This window comes from Oncorhynchus keta, chromosome 14 (assembly GCF_023373465.1).
Source record: "Oncorhynchus keta strain PuntledgeMale-10-30-2019 chromosome 14, Oket_V2, whole genome shotgun sequence".
In the NCBI taxonomy this organism is placed as follows: domain Eukaryota; kingdom Metazoa; phylum Chordata; class Actinopteri; order Salmoniformes; family Salmonidae; genus Oncorhynchus; species Oncorhynchus keta.
The window spans coordinates 29,938,441-29,946,715 of NC_068434.1; positions in this window are offsets into that span (position 1 = coordinate 29,938,441).

An 8,275-nucleotide genomic window follows, 5' to 3' on the forward strand; every position below is an offset into this window, starting at 1 on the left:
TGCTGTAATTTGTAAATTCCCTCTCAGATCATTGAAAGTGAATACCAGCTGTAGTTGTCACCAGCAGCATTTGTGTACAAGTGGTGTAGGTGCTTCAAGAGGCTGCTCTCCATGTGCTGAGTCATCCTCCGTCTACACATGGGTCATACCACTTCAGCTTCCTCCCTCCCCACTGAGTTGCACTGACGTTGGTTACGTGATGAAGTTTGAAGGCGGGATGTTTGAGGAGCTTACGCTACAACTTGTGAGGTGGTGGCGGTGATGGTAGGGCTGTAGGAGGGATCCCATCTGATCCTGCCTCTGCTGCACCTCATTCATGTCTTAAACAGAGTAGGCCTTATACACAAACTAACAATAATTTATTTCCACGGCTTTACCACTTGGATTAGATTGGGATAAATTTGTTGTGGCAAAATATGATATTTTAATTTATATATGAGATTTAGGCATTCAGTTTAAAGTACACTACATTACCAAAAGTATGTGGACACCTGCTCGTTGAACATATTTCAAAACCATGGGCATTAAAATGGAGTTGGGCCCCCATTTGCTACAATAGCAGCCTCCACTCTTCTGGGGAGGCTTTGCACTAGATGTTGGAATATTGCTGGAGGGACTTGCTTCCATTCAGCCACGAGCATTAGTGAGGTCGGGCAATGATGTTTATGCAGTTAGACCTGGCTCACAGTCAGCGTTCCAATTCATCCCAAAGGTGTTTGATGGGGTTGAGGTCAGGGCTTTGAGCAGGCCAGTCAAGTTCTTCCAAACCGATCTCTACAAAACTTTTCTGTATGGACCTTGCACGAGGGAATTGTCATGCTGAAACAGGAAAGGGCCTTCGCTAACTGTTGCCACAAAGATGGAAGCACAAAATCGTCTAGAATGCCATTGTTTGCTGTATAGTTATAATTTCCCTTCACTGGAACTAAGAAGCCTAGGCTGAACCATGAAAAACAACCCAAGACCATTATTCCTCCTCCACCAGTTTCCACTACTCCAGAGTCCAACGGCAGCTAACTTTATACCACTCCAGCCAACGCTTGGCATTGCACATGGTGATCTTAGGCTTATGTGCAGCTGATCGGCCATGGAAGCCCATTTCATGAAGCTCCCTTGTGCTGACGTTGCTTCCAGAGGTAGTTTGGAACCCGATAGTGAGTGTTGCAACCAAGGACATACAATTGTTATGCTCTACGTGCCTCGGCGATCCCGTTCTGTGAGCCTGTGTGGCCTACCACTTCGCAATGAGCCGTTGTTGCTCCTGGATGTTTCCAATTCAGAATAAAAGCAGTTACAGTTGATCAGGGCAGTTTTAGCAGGGCAGACATTTGACAAACTGGCTTGTTGGAAAAGTGGCATCCTATGACGGTGCCACGTTGAAAGTCACTGAGCACTTCAGTAAGGCCATTATACTGCCAATGTTTGTCTATGGAGATTGCATGGTGGTTGATTTTATACACGTCAGCAATGGGTGTGGTTGAAATAGCCAAATCCATTTATTTGAATGGGTGACTGCATGCCTTTGGTGATGTTGTGTATACTGCATCTGGACAGGTCTCTAGACTAGGGAGAACAATGTTGATAATTTAAGTAGCCTAATCTTAAGTATTTTATGATTGATAATGAGTAGATGATCCTTCTGTCTTTGCGACATTAGGCAGGTTTCCATCCAACCTTTTTATGCAGTAAAGTAGGCTAAATGTTGGACAAAACATTTCAAGACAGTCAATGTCGACAAAACAAAATATGCTAGACAAGTTGGTGTCATTTGTGTTGGTAAAATTAATTATGTGGGAAATGGCGGTGGAAACGCCTTTATGTGAAAATATTGACATAATAACCATATCAAAGTCAATTTGGAGTCCGCGATTATGTGTTGTGTGGCCCTCCCACTTTGATTTGGGAAAGCATGCAGTTTATTAGGCTACAGATGAAATACATTATGATGAACTTCACAGGGTGGGGAAAGTGCACGGTGATGAGCTTGACGATCCTTTCCAATAAATACAGAGGATTTTATTCTGGTGACATCATGATAGATGCTTGGCTGCCGTTTGACAAATAAAAATAGTCTTGCTCTTTTGTCCATAATAATCTCATCATGCAGTAGGCTATACCCGCACTGAGTGGTCGGTCACATTCACTGTATAACCCCCACAAAAAAAATGTAGATAAAACGATCAGGAGAGTTGAAAAAGCGATGGAAACTCATTTAAATTGTATTTTGTATTCGGTACATGGGAATTTAACCGCAAACGCTAGTTTTATGTGCACTACTCAACACGCACAGCCTTTTTATAAAGTAAATTTGATGGAACCATCTCTGGTGGGAAAATGCTTTTAGAATATTCAATTGAAAGTCTGTCGGCAATTGGGTGGAAACCTATTTTATGTGGGGTTCTTTTAAACGACTTATGTAGATCAACATTTGGTCCTGTTCAGTGGCAGAACTAAAGTTTTATACATGGGGTGGCCAGGGGGAGGCCAAGGCTACTTCAGGTCCATAGACCATGACAGAAAATAAGTGTGTAACCCTAACTTGGCATCTAAGGAGCATCAATGAATCCTATAATTGCTGATTAGAGGTAGAAGTGATAATTCACTTAACCCGGAGTTCTTCAATATGGCAGATGGTGTGGTCCAAAAGGGTTTACTTCTCTAGAATTCTTTAACATACTATGAATTGTTAGTCTCTACCTGCAGCTAAATTTCTCACTCACACACACACACTTGGGTCACTTTTCATGAATATATAATCTGGGTCTATAAGTGTTGAACATCCAAAATATTTTCAGAAAATAAAGCTCAAGCACCAAGGAGATAAGATAGCATTTGTGTGTTACATAAATTGCAGTTTATTTACAAAAAGGTAAACTTACTGCAATTTGACATACCGGGTATAAAGCAGAAATGGACTTTAAAAATAATTTTGGTGCCCAGTAATATTACAAATTTACAGTATCATATGTATGCTCATATATATTAGGTTAACTAGTAGCAAAGAATAGTTTTTGAATTGGCCTAATCAAGACCAAATTAAATCTGTGTTACATGATACCCTTTGGATTTGTTATTTTAGGATGTCAGTGTACTAGCTAGTACACAGTGTAGGTTTTAATCATGACCAGAGGGACCAAATTATCCTAGGTAGATTTAAAACAACATAATTCTGTGGTTCTGGTGAGAACTGGCAAAATGTTTCACAAACTCATTCATGTTGAGAGAGCGTGCCCTCCTTGACTCAACACTGAGAATTCCGAGGTGACTTAACCTGTCATCAACCATTGTTGTCCTAAAGTGGGTTTTAATTCATTTTAAAGCTGAGAAGCTTCTCTCGCAAGAAGCACTGCTGACGGGTGTAACAGAAATCTTACAAAGTCAAAATAGCTCATGGAAGACCTCTTTATAAGGTTCTAGAAACACAACAAAGTCAAGGAGAGTAGACAGTCTGTACCTTCCACTATTCTCTCTCCTATCAAGAAGCCTCTTGGTTTGATGAACCTCGTGTTGAGGTCCTCTAAATCTGGCTCAAAGGTCTGAGCAAAGGCAAACAGAGGCTCCCCAATCAAGAATGTATTCTTTGGGTTGAGAGACTGGACCCCTTGCATTATCTTGCAATTCTTTTTTGAAAAACACCTCTGCAGCTCAGCTGTGAGACCGTCAAGCACCTGATAAAAGATAGCTCTTTGGAAGCTCTCACCATTACTATGGTCACTATTTTTCTGTACTACAGTGCTCATCATCAATGAGTCGTGAAATCTTAAGCTTGTTTTACACACTGTTTGCAGAGCACTGCAAAATAAGTGTACAATCTCTTCAACCTCTTTCCATAGTTCTCCAAAGTAACCCTCACTTCTGTAGTCCTGTAATGTGTCTAAGGGCACCTATTAGATCCACAGCCCTTGCTAGGTCAAGAGAGCTTGATAGGAGCAAGTCAGAAAGACATTTGGCATCACCAAGCACTTTACAAAAGGTAACCAAAAGCCCTATGAAATGTACATCTATCTGAGAAAGAAGGCCGCTTGCCTCCACTGATCTATCACCACTATTTTCAAGTGTGATACCCTGTAGCACTCTCAGAACTGCTGGAAGACTGTCCCTCAGATTACAGCATGCCATGTAGTCCAGACCATGTTTTTCAAGGCAATCAATTATACATTTTGTGAGACCTGCTGCATCTAAGCTTCAGCTGACAAAGTGTAAAAAGATTTTGTGGATGGTCCCGTTATAATAGTACCTCACAACTAAAGCCATTTGTTATTTTTTCTACACTAAAAACTTCGCTTTCTTTTACTTCTCTTATTATTTTACTTTGTACCATCTCAGCTAAGCCCTCAGGAACTTTGTTCTGGATTTGGTGGCTTGTGTACTTATTAGCATTGCCACATGTATTCATCCTTTTCTCTATGAGATGGTCATACGTTGCTATTTCTTCTAAGATTGTCAAAAAATGACCCTTGTTGTGAGAGTCATCAGAGTCTCGATGACCTCTCTGTGCTATATTTTGAGTGGCAGTTAGTAGGAGCATATCTGCAATTGTTTTAATGTAAGTACAGTTTTCCTTCACTTTCTTTTCCCAGTCCTTATTAATGACATCTAACATTGATGAGTTGCTGTCAATAGCCCTTTTAGGCTGATCCCAAGCATACATAGCATTGATATGATGCTCTGCCTTCAAATGGAGCTTAAACCCAGAATCTTTAAACTGTGATGTGAAGGCAGATTCAGGTGTATTGGGCAGAGAAAAATGAATCTTGACTTACAGAATATTCAAGTAATGAATTGTCCTTATACCAGGAGCTGTTGAAAGCTCCTGAAAGAGTTCTAGGAAATGTTTGCAAACATGTCTGAAGTACACGTTAAATAATGTGTCATACTTCTATGGAAATGTATAATTAAGGGATCCACAAGATTAGATACTAACAGCTGCTAACTAAAATGTGTAGTTTAAAGTAGCCCTGGCTTACCATTGGGTCCTTTTAGAACAGAAGTCTGATATCTCTGCCTTTCTTTTCCTGTTTAATTGACTCTATGCAAAAATAAGACAGTCTATGGTTACATCTAAGCATCCAATTACCCACATTTTAGTCCAATCTCATTCTCAATTATAAATCCCCTTTATCATAACTGTACGTTAAAATCAACTACCGGCCTAAGTTACTAGTTAGATCATGGCTGGCCCTACTCTGCAGTAAGTCATTTAGCTAGCTAAAATTTCTTACAACTTTACGATAGCGAGCAGGCTATCTGCAAACTGTGGTAATCTTTTGAGTAATGTTAACATATTGATAATAACAATTGTTCCTTTTGAGTTCAAGTATGAAAATCTAATTGAGATAATGGATTTCAAATTGCTGAATGTGAACTTGCTCAACACTGACAGCTGTAGCCTACTAGTTACCCCACATTAGCTAAACATTCTTATAATGTAACTTACGACACTGCACTTGTATGTGTCTATTACTAGCACAGATGTAAACATAATGTTAGGCTATATTGTGAACCGATCTCTCTTATCCTGTTAACTGTCTGCCAAAGGTCTAACATTAACTTACACAGCGAATCAACTTTCGTAAAAAATTGTTCAGGAAACCTAAACCCGATGCTAAACCTTAACTTAATATGATGCTTTCGCCAATCTCTTTAAAGAGCTCGTGGAGCTGTGGAAATATGATCTATTCTTCTGTATGTTCTTCTTATTCTTCTGTATCTCGCAACCAACGTTAATATTCTCTCTTCCTCGTCCTCGATTTGAAAAATGCGCCGCCATTCGTCAAAATAAATGCTTCTTGAAATTAGATGTCAATCAACATCAAACTGCCAGAAGCAAATTAAATGTTCCTGTTGCCACAACTAAGGTTTGCACTGGTGGGCCTAATTTGATCTCAAAGTGAAATTTTTACTTCTGGTCTGCAACCAGAGTCAGTGGATAGCAGAAGTCCGGATAACAAATTACTGAGCGATGTAATGTAGAAAATGTGAGAATGGGTTTTGAACACACGTGTTGAGCTTTTTTGGTTGTCAGAGGCCATTTTGAACCAAAACTACATTACAGAAGATTTGGAGCAGTAAACCTCCCATTGAAAGATCCCAGACCAACTGTGATTGATGAACTCCTGTTCTGGTATTTCTAGAGTATCTGAAACCAAAGGATTGATATGCTGCTCCTTTTGGTTAAAATGTACACTGTAAAGGGCATGAAATTGACACAAGGCTAATTCATATGACTACCACCCACATGACCAGCAGTGGGGCTGAACGTCTGCATGTAAGGGGAGTGAGATGGTGTTGGTCAGAGGCAATCTAGGCACTTGAATATCTACATTTAATTTGTATATAATTTAAAATTATGAAAACAATTGTATTTGTTTTACCTTTATTTAACTAGGCAAGACAGTTAAGAACAAATTATTTACGTAATCGGGTGGAAGACGGCTAGTGATGGCTATTTAACAGTGATGGCCTTGAGATTGAAGCTGTTTTTCAGTCCGTTGCACCTATACTGACCTAGCTTTCTGGATGATTGTGGGGTGAACAGGCCATAGTGTGGGTGGTTGATGTCCTTGATTAACTTTTTGGCCTTCCTGTGACATCGGGTGCTGTAGGTGTCCTGAAGAGCAGGTAGTTTTCCCCCAGTGATGTGTTGGGCAGACTGCACCACCCTCTGGAGAGCCCTGCGGTTGCGGGCGGTGCAGTTGCCGTATCAGGCAGTGATACAGTCAGACAGGATGATCTGAATTGTGAGGGTGTTAGGGACCAAGACACATTTCTTCAGCTTCCTGAGGTTGAAGAGGCACTGTTGCTCCTTCTTCACTCAGCACCCTGTCTGTGTGGGTGGACCATTTCAGATCGTCAGTGATGTGTACGCCGAGGAACTTTAAGTGTTTCACCGTCTCCACTGTGGTCCCGTTGATGTGGATAGAGGCGTGCTCCCTTTGCCATTTCTTGAAGTCCACGATCAGCTCCTTTGTTTTTTTTTAATGTTGAGTGAGAGGTTATTTTCCTGGTACCACTCTCCCAGGGCCCTCACCTCCTCCTTGTAGGCTGTCTCGTCAATGTTGGTAATCAGACCTACTACTGTTATGTCGTCTGCAAACTTGATGATTGAGTTGGAGGCGTGCGTGGCCATCCAATAGTTCCTCCCGACTGTATGTAATAAAACCTAAGATTACCTGCGGTAGCAATGTAAGAAATAACATGTAAAAAAACTAAATACTGCATAGTTTCCTGGGAACGCGAAGCGACGTGGCCATCTCTGTCGGTGCCGGAAGTCTCAATCAGTACACTTGGTACAATTTAAGAATTATGAAACTTGTATTTAATGAAATAAACAATAACATTTAAAAATAAAAAAATTCAACAGTCTGATAGAGCCCCACAGTGGAGGTGTCATTATACACATAAATCTTAGTGGTCAAACAGGGAAATGTTCCAGTCATTTTAAAATAAGGGCTATGTTTCATGTAGGTTTACCCTGGCATGACATTTTGTTAACCATGTAAATCTCTCTTGGACAAGGTCAAAACTACAAATCCCTGCAGGCTCCTACACGTCATCTCTAGCTGACACCTTTTCTAACAGGTATTATGTCAATTTAAAACTTGCACAAGAAAGTTCACAGAATTGTCCATTTAAAGTAATGTAGGGTACAGGCCAATATATTGATAAAAGTAACCTTGTCCTAGAGAGATTTACACGATTATCAAAATGTCACGCCAGGGTAAGCCTACACAAAACACAGCACTTATTTTACTTGTTTCTAAAATCCCCTATGGGAAAAATGAATGGTGGAAAAATGATTGGAACCGTTTCCCTGTTTGACCGCCAGATTATATGGTAATTATGGCTCATACTGTGGTACCTTATTGACCTCCATACAAAAACTCCATGCTTGGACGGAGACAACTAGATTTTCTGCCGAGTTGGGCCTCTGTCTTCCTCTTTGGTTTAGCTAATGTTCCACTCCTTGTACTCCATGCTAGCATCAGCCCTCAGCTAATGTTGAGGGGATTTGAAATGCTTCCTCATGCGGTATTCTAGTGGCATTGTCGGTTATTATTTAGTAAGGGTAAAAATGACAAAAATCATAGAAAATTGTATTACTTTTGAAATAGACAAGGGATCAATGACCTTTGTGACCTTTTTGTGCTCACATTGGTGACTGAGCAGTTAACCGATCTCTGCAGCTGTACATAGTCCAGCGGTATATAGCCCAGCCAATTTACCTACCTCATCCCCATACTGTTTTTATTTTATTTACTTTTCTGCTCTTTTA